Below are 19,130 nucleotides of genomic sequence, written 5' to 3'. Positions count from 1 at the left end.
CTGGACTATTTGAGAATCAATTCATTCCTCACGGACTTCTACCTCTAAGTAGTCAGTATGTATTTCTTCACTGTGAGGTTACTCTCTTACAGAACAGTATTGCAGGTATCAATATCAGTAGTTTTAACATTTAAATTTTTCTAATGTACTAACTGTATTCCAGTTTTTGTAAATTGATTTAATAATGCTGCATATAACAATTTTTCCTGTTCATTACTAGAATCTGGTATTCCAGTTAGTTGTGTCTCTGTATTTCTTTAATCTGAAATGTTTTCAGTCTTTTTAAATTTTTTTAAATTTTAAATAGAATTAAACAAAACAAAATAGAACGAAGCAAATCAGAAGAGAACAATACAAGCAACACAGGACTTCAAAATAAGACAACAGGATATCAACAGTGCCCACCATGATGTCCCTTGTTTTCTTCAAAATAGTTGACCATACCTTCACACGTAATAATATAAAACATAACAAAATAGTATAAAAACAATCAAAAGAATGAAAGAATTACAGGACTTCAAAACCAGATAATAGGAAATGAACAATAATTACTATAATATCTCATTTTCTTCAAAAAAGTTATTCATACTATCACATATAATAAAAGCAAATAAAACACACAAAATAGAACCAATCAAAACAAAAGAATAAAAGCATGATAAGGTTTCAAAACAAGAAGATAGGAAATCACCAATGATTACTGTAATGTCTCATTTTCTTCAAAATAGCTGTTCATACTATCACACATAATAAAATCAAACAGAACAAAACAGAATAAAATCAATTAAACAAACAAATGAAAGCATCATAAGACTTCAGAACAAGCTAATAGGAAACCAACCGTGATTGCTTTAATAGATCTCATTATGTTCAAAATAGCTGACCATAGCATCAGACAAAGTAAAATCTAACAAAACAAGAGAGAACAAAGCCAAACCTAACAAAATTGTGAAAACAATACAAGAGTTTAAGACAATACACTTAAGAAATTAACAATAGTTACCAATTTTTCCTCCTGCATATTTCTTCCCCCATCACTTTTACAATTAACTAGTTTGCTTTTTGGATCCCATTAACTCCTCCTGTTTTTTATGCTAGGGCTCACCCATATGAGTTCAAACTGTTTTGCCCATAAACGTGATCTCCAGTTGTATCTATATACCTACAAGAGCCTCGAGATTATTCTGCTTTATAGCTGGGTAGCTTTTCACTGCATGAAAATACCATATCTTTTGTATCCATTGTGTGGTTGATGGGAAAGTTATCCTTGCTTTTTTGCTGGTCTCCTGTGTCATGGTTTTCTCTCCTTTGATTTTCAGTCTGTGAATTTCCTTTCCAGTTACATGTGTTTCTTGTATACAGTATATTGATGGATCTTGTTTCTTGATAACACTGTCCCTGTGTTTCTCTTTATTACTCACCTAAGGCCATTTACATTCATAGTTCCAACCACCAGCATACATCAGTTTGTCTCTGCCATGCTATCCTCCTGCTGTTGGCCCTCCACTTTCCCCCTTCATTCAATTGCCTGTCTTGTGTGGTGATCCTCCTCTGCTGCTGTTCCTGGAACCATGGTCATCTTTATCTCTGTCTAGAATATCCTTTAGTATTCTTTGTAGGGTTGGTTTTATGGTCATGAATTCCTTCAATTGTTTTTTATCATGAAACTATCTTATTTTTCCATAAATTTTGAAAGATTGTTTTTCAGGGTACATCACTCTGGGTTAGAAGTTTTTTTTTTTTTTCAGGATTTGAAACACTTCACTTCAAACTCTTCTTAACTTAATCATTTTTGTTTACAAGTCTGTCATGACCCTGATTGGTTTTCTTTTATAGTTGATATGTTTCTTTTCTCTAACAGCTTGTAATAATCTGTTCTTGTGCTGAATTTCTGGAATCTTGATTATGACTATATGGAGTTCTATATGCCTCACTTATCTGTATGCTGGACCCTTTCCCCATGTTTTGGAAGTTTTCTGCTATTATTTCTGTAATTTAATTTCATTTGTGTTGATCCTGCTTCTTCACTAATACCTATAATGCTTGAATTATGCTTCTTTGAGTCATCTTGAAGCTGCTGAATTGTTATTTCCTGATTCCTTGTTATTTTTAGGAGATCTTTCCTTTCACAATTGCTAGCTGCAGTCCTGTCTTCAAGGTTTGAAAGTCTATCTTTGGTCTCTTTCAAGCAGTTTTGCCAGCTTTTGATTGACTTTATGATTTCCTGGATATCTCTTTGAATCTGTTTCATGCATTGTAATTCCTTTCTATATTGTTCATTCAAGGTTTCCATCATTTTCTTCTGCTCTTCTTTTTTATCTGTCTTCTTGTGCTTATGTTTGTGATTTCTTTTTTAACCTGAGACATTTCTGATTTGACTGCTCTTATAATCTCATAAAGTTGTTTTTTACTTGTTGCTATCCTCTCAGAGATCTCATTGTGATTGCCATTTTCTTCCGTGATTGTACCTCCCAGACTTGTTCTGTGTGGGCTGGTGGTCTGAGATTGCCCTTTGCTCCTTTGTTATACCATTCTTCTGGGTTCTTCCCAACAAGCTGGTTGTGGGGCCCCAGGTACTTCCCACATTGGCTGCCCCTCTGCAGCTGGGGTGTACCAGGCTTACCTGGCTGTATGTCGCTGTTCCTGCTGGCTGCCTGTACCCAAACAGCCTTCTGGTGACTGCAGCTGGCAGGCAGATGTGGATCTGTCTGGATCACAATTTCTTCTTCATAGTCTTTCTTTATCTTTGGTGAAAATGATGCTTTTGAAGAACATAATGTTTTGTTCTTTTAAAGAATATTCTTTGGGTTGGATGAGTGATCCTTGTGATTGAATTGAGGATATGCATTTTTAGCATGATGTCTTCCAACATGATGGATGATGTGTTCTGATCAGGGCATCACATCTGCGGGCACATAGTACTATCTGTCCCTCATTGGTGATGTTAATTAGGATGACACAGTCAAAGTGATGCCTAATGTCTTTACTATGTACTTTATATATTTTTTCCCCTTTAATAAGAAATACGTTTCTTTTATCCTCCCTCCCTCTTTCTGTGGGTAACTATCAGTCAGTTACTAACCCAGAGTGGAGTAAACATTCTAAAATCTCCTCTTTAAAACTGAAATGTCTGGTTCATAGCGAAGCTGTCACCTAATCTTATAATATGATGAGAGCCTCAGGTAGGTAAATTGAAGATAAATGAAAATAAAGGGCTGAAAGGTAACCAAAGTAACAGTCACTGATGTTTTACAGAAAGCTGATATCTTGTATCCTGGTGATTTACTCTGAAGAGCTACACTTTTGAGTCATAAGATGAATTGCAGTCTAGTGACTAAAAACACACTGGTAACTTTTATGCTGTATTTAGTGTATATTTCAGTCATCCTTTCCTCTGTGCTTGCAGAAGCGAAGGTGGCAGCAGCTGTGTGTCCGGGTGAGCTCCCCTGGTAGTCCTGCCCTCTGCTGCTTGCAGTGGATACTGGAGCTCTTGTTGCTGCAGCAGCTTCCTGAGGAAGGCCCAGGAGTGTGTATCTTTCCCAAACACCTGCTCTTCAAAAAAGGATCCTTCCTCTTCTCTGCCCCATTTTGGAGATTCACCAAGAGGTTTAGGTCAGGGGTTCTTAAACACTCTTGGATCCTTGGTACCATTGACATCTCATTCATTTTTTCCACTGACCAAAAGAAATTCCCAACCATTTTTAAAATTAAGAAACATCTTGTCAGGTATGAGCATTTGCATTCTAAGAACTTAATGGCTGTAAAATAATACTCTAAAGTGAAGGAAAGATAATAGTTTTACCCCATTCTTTGATAACCACAGTGGCTTCATTATACTGTATGTCTCTTTTCAGGGTACGGCACATTTCAACCCTGGAATCAGATAAGACTTCACCTCATTTTGCACGGTGGTTGGTTTTATTATAGCAACTACTGAAAAGGCATTTTTGCAGAAGTGTGATAACCATCAAAAAGAATGGTGCTCAATCTAATGCTGCAAGTGTGAACTACCTGGAGCTAGTAGTTGGTGCAATGTCCAGCATCACTATATTTTGCTGCAAAACTTGAAATACCCTGAAGCACCACACTCCTTGGCACCTAAGAGTACCTCATTGCATAGACTGGGAACCGCTAATTTAAGTAAAAGACCATTACATGTTTTATAATCTTTCAGCCACCCCGATATGTATCTTAGGGGAGGTGAGGCATTAAATAACTCTAAAGGGAGATAGGATAATCTTTTATTTATTGCTATACTTCCAAATCTGAGGCCATTACTGGTGCCTAAGAAATAGTTTATCAACCTAGTGTGTGAACATGCTGTATTTTATGGAAAATGTTTATGTTAAATAGTTACATTTAGGTAAATTGTTTTCCAACAGAACTCTGAAGTTTGCATAGATGAACTTTATTTCATAAGTTCCAAAAAACCAAAAATCATCTACAGAGATAATAATGTCTATAATGAGCTCCCATTGGTGACTGTGTACTATTGTGAGTATAATTGCCATAGCAGTAGTTTTGTCATTATGGACTGAATATCTTGCATATGGTGTTTTGCCTTTTTTGTTAGGTATTTGTAATGCCCGTCACAACAAAGCATACAAAATGTTAAGCCAGTCATAGGAGTCTTTTTACTTGTGTTGTGTGTTTAAAATTCTGCCTCCTCCAAAGGGGGAAGAATAAAGGATAACTGGTATTGTTTGACCTCTAAGTCCTTTTAAGCTCTTTCTTGTATGTATTATATTCCCCTGAGTTTAACTAATGGACTAATATTGTGAGGCTCCTCCAGCACCCTCTATATGTGATAAGGTCCAGTACTGCCAAGAATATGGATATGTCTGGCGACTTTATTCCAAGAAATTTAGTGATGTGTGAACAGTTTTGTTGACAACTTGATAATTTTTAGATATGTATTACTTTTGTTTGTTTATATGAGGGTCAAGTTAGAAAACTACTGAGTTGTTTGGAGTAGCATGAGGAGATGTGACAAACGGGGTCCTTACAGTTGGTTTTTAAGGGTTGGTCTTCCTTGAACCCCAGAAATATACCCTTAAGAAATGCTAAAGAAAGAACATAAGAACCCTGTTAAATGAATATTGTCACCATGGTATCATTCTGTGCTGTGCAGATGTAATTATGGTTTTAAATCTCAGATCAAAAGGAGGGAAACACTGGCTTAGTCTAAGGCTAATAGAGAGATGATTTGGAGATTTAAAACCATAAAGATGCCCAAGCCTGTGCCCAGCATCTCCGGTCTGTCTGTTTAGGGATGCAATTCTGATTCTAGAGGTTGAAAATCACTGTGTGTTGAAGACGTTTCTAAGCTCTGATTCTGGTCTGTAAGTGTCCTGAGGGGTCTGTGTTTTGCACTGTCTCTGAAGAGAACTGGTCTTGTTTTGGAGAATATTGAGATGCTGGAAGATCTCAAATGTCCTCAGAGCCACCGGCCTCTCCCCACTCGTGTAGCCACTGTAGGTCTGGACTTGCAGACAAGGCATTTACAAATGTTCAAGGAGGGGCACGCTGCCAAGGGGTTTTCCCCAAGTCTCTCAACACAACTGGTATTTGGTAACTGGAGGCTGCCTGGAAGTTCTCGTGGAGAAATAAGCTTTGTTGTGGTTCTTTTCATCTTAATCCCTATAGCCTGCCTTCCGTTAGAATCTCTGATTCTCAGTATCATGCAGTGAGAAGCCAGGCTGAAAGCAGCTCAAAGTGAATAGCAGGATTTATAGCTGCTACTCAGGAACTAAAACAGGCATGGTAAAGTAGTATGGCCCAGTCTCAAGCCTTCTTTCCTAAGAAATAACTCAGGTGAAAAATGGGGCACTGATACTGAGTCAGAGACATTCACCACTGTTGCAAGTGTGTAATTCCTTTGAAAAATGACCATGTAGCTAAATGTTTAATCAGAGGCAAGAGAATAAAGCTTGTGCTCATGTGGCCAGTGAGGAACTTTGATAAGGTCTGTTCATGCCTTACCTCTATCAGTCACATGTAATTGCCAGCTGCTGTTTTTTGATATGTTCCTGAAAGTTCATGTGTTGGAAAATTAGTCCCCCAAGTCATATGTGAAACTTGTCATATGTTTAGGGAGTAAAGCCTTTGGAAAGGTATTAGGATTAAATGAGTTTGTGAGAATGAAGTCACCATGATGGCATTAGTGGTGTCCCAAGAAAGAAAAGAGAGATGCAAGCTGGCATGCTTGCTTTTTTTGCATCCCCTTCACTATGTCATGATGCACCCAGAAGGCCCTTGTAAGGAGTCACTCAGATGCTAGCTCCATGCTCTTGAACTTCCAGTCTCTGGAACCACCATCCAAGTAAAACTCTGTTTTTTACAAATTATCTGGTATACTACTCAGGTTTCCTGTTGCTGAGACACAATACATTTTAACCACAACTTAAAGGAGAGGTTTACTTGGTCAGTTTCAGAGGGTTCAGTCCATGATCCACTGGCTTCCAGGCAGAAGCATCATGGCATGGAGGGAACTGGTTGATATAGTGATAAACAGTGGACTAAGATACTAGCCTTGTTACAGAAACCATGCCAAAAAACATCACCTTGATTAGGTTATTAGTTGTTGTAGTCAGGGATTCCAAGGAAAACAATTTAAACAGGACACATAATTTATAGTATTATTTTATGGTAGTCACTCAAAAAGTCAAATACAAGAAGCACAGGAAATCCGCAAAAATCCAGCTAAGGGTCTGGATCCCATGGCAGTATCTTGCATGAGTCCAGCTGAAGACCTAGAGCCCATGACAATGTTTCATGTAAATCTATTTCATGAATATGCACTGGGAAGGCCCAGAGGTCAGTGGTAGAAGCCAAAAAGTCTGTGCCAGTGGGGTAAGGGTTCTGCACTGGAGCCAGGAAGCAACACTCAAAGTAAGAACCAGAGCTCCCCTGAAAAGTACCAGTAGCCATCGTTAATGACAATGAAGTCTCGAGCTTCTATGATGATGAGAACAGCTGAGTTCATATCAGGAAGCCAGCGTGATACATTTCTCCTAGAGATTGAACAGCATACCATCTTCCCCTCTGGAACTAGAAAGTGGTAAAGTAAAGATCAGAGCTCTCCAAAATGAACCGCAACCATTCACAGCAACAAGAAGGTTGAGAGCTCCTCTGATGATAAGAACAGCCAAGTTCATGTTAGGAAAGAAGCTCAGCAAGCTTCTCCAGGAGAACCAATGGCAACAGGACAACTTACAACACTCGGGAGAACCAACAACACTACTGCTTTCTCTCTAGTTCTCCTTTTTATTTGGCAACAAAACTCAGCATTACAGATTCAGTTCAGCTGGTGTTACAATTTGACCACCAGTTGTCAATCCACCACAGTCCACCCCTATTCAACTTAATAACCATGCACATTTCCTTAAACTGTAGTCTCTAGTAGCAGATTGATGAAAAGTTAACATGTCTTGGTCTATTCAGATTTACACAACAATTATGTGTATGCAATTCTTAATTGTACTCATTCTTACAACAAAAACAAAATACTCAAAGGGTGACCAGAATTCAAGGTTTAAAATCTCAATACTTTGACTAAGTAACCTGATTACAACCATATCTAAAAATAATATTAAAATCATTAAAGGAACTACGACAATCACAGTCCTTGCTTCCCATTAAATTTTGACAGGGCATGGCAAGACTAAAAAGGATCTCCTGCATTTCAGATACACTCTTCCCTTTAGATGGAATACTTCAGTTTGCTTTTCCATTGTTGTGTTCTTCACAGCCACATCGTTGTTGCATCCTTGCAACCCACAGTTACACTGGAGCCTTCCATCTGGCCAAATACTTCAAATTACTTTACTGGCTCTTTGCTGTTAATTTCTAGCATAGATTTGGCCAAAAGCTCTCAGCAGTAACCATGTTGCCATCCCAACAGTATTCTTCATTGAAATCTTTCTGCCACCCAGGTAATATCTGTAAACACAAGCAAAATGCAGACCAATTTTCAGCCATTGTACTTCAGGAAGTACAATGTACTCCGTGGGATCCAGCAGTCATTGCAGTCCTTCTCAATAGAAGCCTCCTAGGCTTCATCTTAGCCGGCAGCACTTCCATCAGTACTCTGATTTTCCATGTCCAGCCAGAGTCTCCAATACAGTCTATGGCATGTACAGCATACAGTTTACAGCATGTTTGACCAGTCTCTCAAAATTTTTCAAAATTAGGCTCTTAAGCCATGTTGCCAGGCAACATCATAGTAATGACCCTACTCTCGGTACCAAAATCTGTATTAGTCAAGGTTTTGCTAGAGGAACAGATACAACATATGATACATAGATATATAAGAAATTACAGGATTGCCTTACGCTGGTCAGCCAGCGTCAGATGAGGAAACATGCATAGGGTGTCTGTATGCAGGAAAGCCAAAATATTCAGTCCAAGGTCTGGAGCTTACTTCAGTGTCCTGTACAAATCTGCCCAGGAGGCTGATGGCTCTATAGTGCCGGGCAGAAAAGTCTATGTAGAAAGCTGAAGCCAGAGAGTCTGCGCTGGAAGCCAGAAGACACAACATCCAAGTTGAAAGCAAAGACTGGAGCTCCTCTGAAGAACAGAACCTTGTCTGTCCTACCTCCTCCCACTTTACACCATCCATACGATAAGCTACCCTTGGGTGGGTATTCTGCATCCTAGGCGATAGTTTGTGGTTGAAAGAAAGATCCTTTGCCACTGCATTCTTAGTGGTGCTCTGAGGGGATTTTCCTAATGGTGGGTTAGAAGAATTGAACAGGGAAAGAGAGCACATTTCTATAGTTCTGTCCAAGAACTTTGAAATCTACGTTACATAGAAAGTTTCCTCCTTTATTTTCTTCAACATTCATGGGAAGTATACTTCTTAATAGCTTCTTAAATAAAGGTGAAATGTGGAGACTCAGGGAGATAGACAAACTTGGGGAAGAGTACACAGTTAGAAAGTGATGGTGCTAGAATCCAAGTTTAATTCCATTGAAAATCTACTGTGATGTCTCTGCCCTGTCCTGCTGTTTATAACTGGTACTCATATTAGCACTGCCATCTGTCTTGTTGCAAAAGGTCTTTGCAGCTGATCAGGATGGCAAGAGAAAAAAAGACATCCTTTACAATCAGAGCTTTAATGCTTTTTGTATATTACCATCAGCCAGGGACTGAGATTGATTTCTGTCAGCATGCATTACCAGACATACTCTGAAAGAAAATAGTATGGTAGCAAGTCCAAAGATCTCTTCATTTATTTTAGCCAAGAATATTTAGGTTATACCTCTTTTTATTTTATGATTTTTGAGTAGTCACTTAATAGTGTTCATTAGCAATGTGTCTTATGTCTAGAATTTAGTGGCATTAGCTAGACTTACAATGGTATAAAGTTCCCCGGAGGAAATAGAATATCACCATGAAATATAAAGGTAACATTATAAAATAAATATTAATCCAAAGTTAACTGCTACCCTAAGCTTTCTCTTAATTTGAATTCCAAGCTAAGACTTACTCTGTCAAGAAAACTCCAAAAGTTATTCAGCTCAGTTTGGCACTTTAATTCAAAAATCACCATAATAGTTGGAAAAGTGCATAATGACTAATGTTAAGTGACTTCATCACAGAATTGCAAAATACAAATCACATTACTTGGGAGGCGCGTGATTCTAAGTGTGTAGGCTCACGGGTCACAAGACTTCTCCAGAGTTTGTTTTGGATGTGATCATACGCTATGATTCCTATGTTCTACAGATGGAAAAAAAAAAACTACATAGGTGAATGATCTTTAAGAAATCCAGGCTGGTGGATAACAGACATGATCTCTTTACTTCTTATTTTGTATTAGTGTTGTTCTTAAGAAACACTGTAGCCGAGCCTATTAACAGAGCAGGCTATTAAGCTTGGCCCAGTTTGTGCTTCTGAAGTGTCATTCAGTCCCTACCATGCAACATACACATGTGCCAGAAGGCATGGCTTCCTGGAGTGATGGTCATCAGTGTTCAGCCTCACTGGTCTGAGTTCTCTTAAACCCAAAGTGAGAGCAGGTGGCCAGTAGCGTGGGGAAGCCTTTGAAATATTATTCCAGTTGTTCAGTTACTGAAAAGCAATGACAAGTTCCATGTTGTTAGTTTCATCCTAAAAGTGGAGGCTTTCTGGCTTTTGTGAGGTTGTAGGGAGATCACTGGAGAATGAAAATAGCCTGGAGCTGAATGTCTGCAAATGAGCTTAATCCCAAGTAAGGCATATTATTCCAATAATTAGATTTATAACAGCTTAGAAATTTAATGAAAAACGAATGCAGTTCTATGAAATACACTTATTAGAAAACACTGAAAAATTTGGTAGGCTGTTAAATTCAGGGAATATGTCACTTAGAATGAAATTAAGTCTACTGCTGGAAGCTAGTCTTGCACCATATGTAAGTTGTGTCTCCGCACTGGATCCAGTGCCATGTAGTTTTTCTTTCTTTAAAGTATGTGTCCTTGTCATTGGTTCCCCTGCAGGTATATTCTGGCTGCTGGCCCACTCCATCTTCCAGGGCTTCCCGCTGGGAAATGGCTTTTGAGGCCCCTCAAGTTGGTAGCTGTTTAAAAGGCTGCCTTCACCAGACTGAGATATTTCGGGTTGCTTATGAGTACAGGGATAGAAGACCCAGTTCACACTGGCTCAAGCATCTCAGAGAATATGTTGGCTTACAAATATGCGGGGATACCTGGCTTCCAGGACGCCTTGACCCAGGAACTCAGGTTTCTTCGTTCTGCTCTTTTTATTGGGTTCAATGTTATTGGAGGAAAGGGTTATACCACCTCTAGATTTAAGTCTAGCTGGAGAGTAAACATACTTCTCCCAGTCTTCCTGGTACTACTGTTCACTGCTGATTCTCTTTGGCTGTGATTGGGTTGTGTGTCCACTTCTAAACCAATAACCATGGCCAGAGTGTCTAAATTACTCAATTGAGCAATCTAGATCATGTGTATCAGTCCTGAAGTGGATGGTTTCCTTTACAGAGGATCTATATTGACTTCAGTGGACACTGTCAGTCTCTTTAAATTAAAAAGTCAGGACAGAGAAAATAAGCAACAATTTTTCCTAATCTGCATAGTGCAGTGTTGCTAATGTCCATTATGGATTTGAATGGTTGAAGTAGTCAGTCTTTTGGCAAAAGTCAATTGATTCCAAGATTCTTATTCATTTGAACACTATTTTTCTTTTAGTATGTTCTCATTCATCAAGACGATGTCTAAAATCCCAGCAAATGGAGGCCCATTGTCACTTACAGTGCTTAGTTACAGCCATGAACTACTTGAAACAAAGTTAAGTTACAAGATATTTCTGTTTTTCTCTTTCATTTTTCTGTCCTAGCATTTCCAGGACTCTTTTTGAGTAAGGCACGTAACTCAAATCAGCTTTGGCTGCTGGATGATTATCTTTAAATAAAATCACCTTAAGCTTTTACATTTGAGCTCTTTTCCTGTTAGCCAAATGAATACTTTCCTAAGTTGGGAAAATCAAATATACCTCTGAATCCTTTGAAGTCGTGATAGGCTCATCATTAAATAGGTTATAGTTGCAGCCTTCTGTCTGCATGCTAGGGGATCGTGTTGACTCACCATGATGACTCATCTTTATTCTCTGCTGCGAAGGCCCTGGGTTCCTGGAAAGTGCAGTTATGAATATATATATTAAATGGTGTTGATGCACAGTAGTGCACATCTTCTGTGTTCATTCTAGGACTCTGAGAAGCGTCAGACTTTAGGAAAAAAACCTTTTCATCCTACACAATGAAAGTGGCAGTTTTAAAACCAAACCAAACCCAAACATTCGTTTGTCACAGTTGATATCTAGCAGCCTTCTGCTCCACATTAAGGTCACATTTTGATTACGATACTGTGACTGGGCATTATTGAAGCTTTTATTCTTCCTCTGGTTCAGTAACAAAGTGGCTATACGATTTTCATACCTGAGCACAAAACTCTTGAGTTGGGCCTAAATAATGTGTTCCTGTCTGCCATTACTTCCACCTCTCCCGTTCCTTCATGATCATGGCTGCTTTTAAGATTTCCTACTTCTGCTTGATTTTTAAATTTTCCTGTTCTGGACATTAAGAGTATGTTCTTTATAATACATTTATATTTCTTAGTTGGGTTCATTGAGCATCTTGGCCTGGGGTTGACTATCTCCGAAGCTCTTCCTTCTTTCTCATTATCTCTCTCTCTTCTCTTTTGGGATTCCATTTGTGCATATTTAGTAGTTCGATGAGTGTCTCATGTTACTGAAGTTCATCTTGTTGTATTTTCAATTCTACTTTCCCCTCTGTGCTTCTGATTAAAATTTTTCTATCAACATCCCTTTTAACTGTTTGCTGTCTAATCTCCTGTGAAACTTTTCTAAGTTTTTAATTTCAACTATTATATTTCTCTTGTATTTTTTCCATAGATTCCAGGTATCCAGGAAAATTGTCCATCTTTAGAATTTAATAATTATAATTAAGTTAAATTACTTTTGGATCATTATAATATCTTAATTGCATGATGCTTAGTCATTTGTTTTTTGCTATCATGCCTTTAATGATTTATCATGTACCTGTCACCAGATATTTAAATATCTGCAGGATATTTGCATGTTGTTATCTTTCTACAGAGAAGATTTAATCAGGGATGGGCAGTAAACTAAAGCTGTTTATCTAGAGATACTCAGCAATGAAGATTGCAGTGAAGGCTCTGTTTGGTCCATTTCTGTGTGCCTGACTTCTAAGATTTAACACACTGGAGTCCCACCAAAAGATCAGAGGAGTTTACCAGGGATTTCTAGGTATGGGTGATGTCATGGAAGCCAAGAAAAAGTGTTGGGTAAAGAAGGCAGGGTAGGGTGGGATGGTGGCACAGTCGGTATTTACAGTGTGTTGAGATGAGGTAAGGTAAGGACCAAACATATTTTGGGGATTTGGCAATGGGTAAACCAGGGTTGGCCTTGAGAAGGACTGTTTGCAAGCACAGAAGGAGATGTAAGGCAGAAGTCAGACTGAGGAACACAGAGATGAGAAAATGGAGACAGCATCAGTACTGTTTGAGAAACTTGGCTGAAACAGCTTACAGCAGAGTGTTGAGCTGGTATCACACACACATGCACACACACAAGCTTGTGTAAGTCCATACATAACGCAAAGATGTTACACCCCCCTGTACAGAATCTGTTCATTACCTGTGTATTATAATATGAGCTAAACTACCCCAAATACTGTGACTTAGAGGAAAGTTTTTTTTTTTCCTACATAAAGAACACAGATAATTTCTCACTCTAAATGCAAAGGAGGCTGGGAAAATAAATGCCTTCTTCCTTGGGATGGCTGGTTATTTCTAAATGGAAGAAAAGTGCACACCGTCTCCTGAGGATGACATATGCCCACCACAATGATTTATCATATGGTTCTCTCCGTTGGCTGTGTGCTGACCCAGCTTGAATAATAGGGCTAGGCTTTGGGAGGGATAACATAGAAATTATGATAAATTTTCACTTTAAATGCAAGTGGCATAGTGAATAGTAAGGGGAATAGACTTTAAGCGTGGCATCTGTAGCCCATGTGTTACTGCGTGCCTCAGGGATGGCCCGTGCGGGGCCACCTGCAACTGAACTTGAAGGCTATAGCTGATCTGGAACGTGCCCCAGCCCAGCTGCTGAGTGAAAGCAGGCTAGGAGGCTGGCATAATTTTTTCCATGCAGCGCAGCCACACCTACAGTATTCGTGTATATTGCATGGCAACTAATGTTTTATTTTACATTTGAATTAGCTGTGGCAGAGGGCTAGACTCCTGTCTCCTGTGAGGTGATGCCAGTAGCTGGTTCGGTCATTGGCTCTGAGTGCTCCAACACATCTGGGAATCATCTCAGCCACCTCTCTCATTTTACAATTAAAGTCACAAAGTCTTAACTCCAAACTCTGGTCTAACTTCTTATTCAAGTCAGAGCACTGCTAAATGGCAGATTCTGGACCCACAGCCATTCCTGTTATTATTGAGAGTGTCTCACGAGCTTTTGTATTTTACTTACTTCGTATGAAAACCTCATTCCTAATAGATTCAACAGCGTTGTGGAAGTTACTAATTGAGATCTTTTTGAACTACAACCCCTGCCCCAGTACTAGATCCAGCACCCTATTGAGAACAAAACTTTAAATTCTCCAAGGCCAAATATAACTCCCATTCTATTTCCAGGTACAAAATGGAAGGTAATAAAAGACCTGGGATACAGAAAGAGGTCTGCTTTTTCTTTGTGAATTATAATCATCATGAATAACATTTATCATTGTCTCTCCCACAGGGGAGAAGAGAGGTTAAAGGGTTTGTATCTTTGCATGTTTCTGAGCTGAGGTAGGGAGAGGGGGGAGGGCATGAGGATGCTCAAGTAATCCATGGGGTATGTAAAAGACCATCATCGATTCCCAGAAGAGCTGTACAGAATGGAGATCCCTGCCGATAAGGACTTGTTGGCTTCTGTCTCTCTCAGCTGTGATGTCTGATGGAAAGGCAAGAATAATCTTACCACCTGTGCAGCGGGTGGTCAACCATATGAAAGAGCGGAATACCAGGAAAGAAAATGACTGCTGTAGTGTGGTAACTGCTCAAGCACGGTGAAGCAGAGGGTACCCTTTTTCTTTCCCTCTGCCTGCACACATTTTCCCATCTGAGCCACTAGACCACCAGCTTATTCTGCTCTGCAAAAAGGAAAACAGAATTGAGCATGAGATTGAAATGTGTTCCATTTAAAAAACTTTTTTTGATTTTAAAATTTTTGTGTACACACAAAAGTAGAATATGAAATCTCATAAAAACATCATCCAGTCTTAATAGTTAGCAAAATTTTGCAATATTATTTCATTTATCCCTCCTGAAATTTATTTAAAAATTATTTATATGAATATCTAAAACAAGTCCCAAGTATTGTGCCGTTTCACATGTAGATGCTTGTGCATACAATTCTAATAAGGACTTTTTCCTTTTGCAGAACCATTATATCATTATTGTTCCTAAGAAAATTAGTACTGTTTCCTTTTTATAAAAATACCCAATCTCTATTCACATTTCCTTAGCAGTTTCAAAGGGTTTTTTTTTTCTGTTTTTTTCTTTTAAAATGTGTGTATGAGCAAGATCCACATTTTACATTTGATTACTGTGTTTTGTAAGTGTGGTTAGTCCTCTATTTTGCTTTTTCCTTCATGATATTAATTTAATGGAGAGGAATGTTTATTTGTCTTACACAAAACTTTGCTTTCTTTAATAGAAGAAATGGAGATTATCAAAATACACCATGTGCACATATGAAAATAGTACATTGAGGCACACTTTTTTAAATTAACACTAAGAGAAATGTGTTTAAAACATAAATGCATTTAAAACAAAAATATAAGGGATAGCATTGTTGAATCTGTTCTGTAATATGTTCATATCATAGTTAAAATAAAATCTATGACCTTTATAGTTGTGAAGAGGAAAAACAAACCCTTTTGACTGATTGCTTCTGAATGGTGCCATTTAACTTGTTTCTCTATCCCTGGTATTACCTATAAGTTGATAGGTAGATTCACAGATTTGGTTAGATTCTGGTTTAATTCCTTCTAGACTGAGCTAATCTCTAAGTGGTACTATATAACAGAAACCTACTAAAGTGTTTTGGGACAGAACGATAATTAGGGTTACTGACTTCCCAGAGTGAAAAGGAGATGGTAGCAACAGTTACTGGGGAAAAAAAAATCTCAGTAAGTCAAGCCTCTTCAGTTACTCTGGTTATAAAGGAGAATTATAATGGAATTTGAAAATTGCATTTTCCACGTAGGATCCAAATTGAGTAGATGCATGAGTTAGCAGATGAGATGGATTTGAAAGCCAGGCTCACATCTCTGAGATGATCAGATGGCAGAGACAAGACGAGCCCTTTAGCAAAAACATTTTAGACACAGCCTGCTGTTATCCTCAGCCTTTTGGGGTGAGAGTGAGGTGAAATTCCAAGGCTCCCTCAGTGGTAGGGGTACCACATGGAGGATGGTCCCCTGAAACTTAGACTGTGAGAGATGGGCTGGCTGCACAACACAGATGGCTGTCCTGTTAGGGTCTCTTTGGACCATTTGTCAAAAAAAAAATGAGGCTACATGACTGGACTTCTTTGCACCCCATTGCAGAAGAGATGAACAGCTATAAAGAATGAAACCTACCCAACACTTAGTCTGAAACCAATCCAGCCCTAGAATGAGAAATGGACCTCCAAAATACTGATTACTGAAAGGCATTGGAATGTTTTATTACTTTAAGTGACTTAGTGATTTCAGAGTGAACAGAAAGGTCCTAGAACCTGGCAGAATTTTCATTTAGAGCAAAGGAAGGCCACACCACTTCCCCCCACTAAAGGAGTTTTTTCAAAGAGCTGAGAGAGAATAAGGTGTTTTACTCACATTCTGGTAGTTTTCCAGCTTTCTGATTACTCAGCCAGTTATGGCTTGAATGAAGAAATGGATAAGGACTAACTTACTGAGTACAGCAAGCTGAAGAAAAGATGAACCAGGTGACTTCATCTTTTACACATTTTGAAATCAAAGTAAAACCTTAGCATGCAACAGCCAGGGGGATTTGTCCATTCCCATGATCTGCTCCTGGAAAACAGCTCACTTTCAGTCAATTTCATCCTTTGTTCTTGTATTAACTTCCCCATTGCTAAGACAAAAATATTTGACACCTCCAACTTAAAGGAGGCCAAGGTTATTTTTGGCTCATGGTTTCAGTCCATGGTTGGTTGTCTCCAAGGTGGAAACATGGTAGTGGCAAGGCACAGCAGAAGAGTATTGCTCACCTCATGGCAGCTGGAAGCAGAAAGCAGAGGAACACGTGCCAGAAAGAAAGGGGCTAGGGACCAGATATATTCTGCACGACCAACTTTCAGCTATCACCCACCTCCCACTAGCCCATTCACCAACGTACCCATCAGTGAGCTAGCCCATTGATGAGGTTAGTGCCCTCACAATGCAGTCACCTCTCCAGCAGTTTCTTACTCCAGTTAAATCGACAACCTGGATTAACTGACATAATCTCTCATGTATTTATCATTTAACATCATTCTCAGTGTTTTTAACAAGCACGATTGTGATTCAGAATCCTTCTTTCTGTGTTCTTGCCTTGTGTTTTGGTAGTTAGAGCTGGTGTTAGAGAGTGAGCCTGCAGCCTTGTGCGTGCTAGACAAATGCTCTAGCTCTGAGCTGGAACTCCAGCCCCCACTTTATTTTTATAATATAATTTTTAGGATCATGGCAGTTTGCTAGAGAAAGTACTCTTCTATCTCTCATTACAAATTTTTTTCCTTTTCACTGGAACAGAATGAAGAATAGTTTCTTCGTGTTTTATGAACTTCCTTGACAAACTTTAGTGGCCCTAAATAATAGGATATTAAGTATATAAACATATGCCATTTTAACCATTTACTATCCAGTTCCCTTTATTTTGTTTGAGATCTATGCCTTCCAAAATTATGTACCCAGGTGGTAAAACAATAATTTTATTTATAGTTGGATAAGTAGAATTGGTTTGAACTACTGGAATAATTTATTGCATGTACTTTGTGAGTTGTATATACACATTAAGTGATCATTTTGCCTGCCAAAGAATCCTTTTTCCCTTTATCGGTATTTGAGCATAAATCACCAGGAAGGCTAGTTTCCCAGAGAGAACCTTGAATCTTAACTGTTTTTTGTTTTCTTGATGTCTTGGGTGAAACCGTTCTGAAAATTATTGTGATTTTTCTTTTCGAATCAGTGTTAAGCCTAGGACACTATTCTTTCACTGCAGCATATCTGTATGAATCAGCTTTTCTGTCACAGGGTACAATACCCGACGCCAAACATCTCTTAAAAGAAGAGATGTTTAATTTGGCTCATGTTTTGAGGGCATTTAGTTCATGGCCAGCTGACTGCATGGAAAAAACATCGTAGTGGAAGGGTATCGTGGAGCAAAGCTGCTTGGCTTTTGGAGATGGGGAAGTGGACCAGGTCAGCAGCGCTGGAGGGGAAGAGGTGAGGGACCAGACATAGCTCCCCAGGCCCAGACTCCATGATCCACCAGACACATCTAGGGGTGTGCTTTGCCAATCCTGCAGGCGAATCCCAAAGCCAATCATGTTAACACCGTATCTTAATCCCATAATATGAAGAATAATAAGAGAGGAAGAAAATTAATTGCATGCAGTTTAAATTTTTCATCCCTTTCATTTGGAAGATGAAAGTTAAAAGGCAGATAAACACTTAGGTTTTTCTCTGACAGAAGGAAATTTATGATATGTTGAGAAACTCTAAAGTAAAAAAAAATACGAAAACATAATTATTCTTTTAAGGTAAGGTAGTTAAACTTTTGTTGTGTTTGTCATGGGTGTTTTTCCAGTTGACTGACAGATTTTCTGTTTCCAATATAAGAAAAATACTTGGTGGATAATTGTATCTATCTATTTAAAACAAGAAATTACGTTATGACATGTGATTAGTGTATTCCATTCATGCAGGAACTGGTATAAATAAAGGCCCTGAGAAAATATTGACCTGTTGGTTGGTGAACCTGAGACAGAGAGTTTTAATCCAAATATTTGGAAGTGACTTTGTCTTGTGTATGTAAGTCTGACAGGACCTTTATAACACCTTTTAACACCTTGAGACCTGCTGTACATGAGATTTTCAGGTAGCCATTGTCTGGTTTCTGTTCCCATTTTGGTGATGCACTGTTGGTTTGCTTTAATACTCTCTGAAAAGTCAGTGGCTAAAATAACTGAGGTCACTTTTTAAGGGGCTTTGACTGTGACGGCTGAAAATAATGCTTTCCTTTGCAACTTTCCAGTGGAATTTTTCAAATACTGTATTGGTAATTTTCATCTGGTGTTACTTTCAGAAAAGCTCCATTCTGCTTTAGTCTGTAACTTAAAATATACTTAGCACCTTTTTAATGCAAATGCCACATTAGACATTTCAGTCCCTGAAAAAAAAAGTGGTGGCTGGTGGTGGCTCTTTCTCTGACCCTGATTTTTCTATGGTCTTAGTTATATTTTGTATTTTCATCATACTAACATCAGACTTGTGTCAGTATGCTCCTCACCTCTTTTACTCCCTAAAAAATAAATCTTGAGTAAAG

General features: G+C 38.6%; 1 protein-coding gene across 7 annotated transcripts in view; it reads left to right on the top strand.

Annotated features, from left to right (window-relative positions):
- Positions 1-19,130, top strand: part of Csgalnact1 (chondroitin sulfate N-acetylgalactosaminyltransferase 1) — a 315,999-nt gene that overhangs the window by 153,813 nt on the left and 143,056 nt on the right. The window lies entirely within an intron of this gene.

The sequence above is a fragment of the Cavia porcellus genome, unplaced genomic scaffold, assembly GCF_034190915.1.
Source record: "Cavia porcellus strain 051 isolate PalLab524CR breed Dunkin Hartley unplaced genomic scaffold, mCavPor4.1 scaffold_24, whole genome shotgun sequence".
In the NCBI taxonomy this organism is placed as follows: domain Eukaryota; kingdom Metazoa; phylum Chordata; class Mammalia; order Rodentia; family Caviidae; genus Cavia; species Cavia porcellus.
The sequence above is the reverse complement of the archived record's forward strand: the minus strand, read 5'-3'. Positions and strand labels throughout refer to the sequence as shown.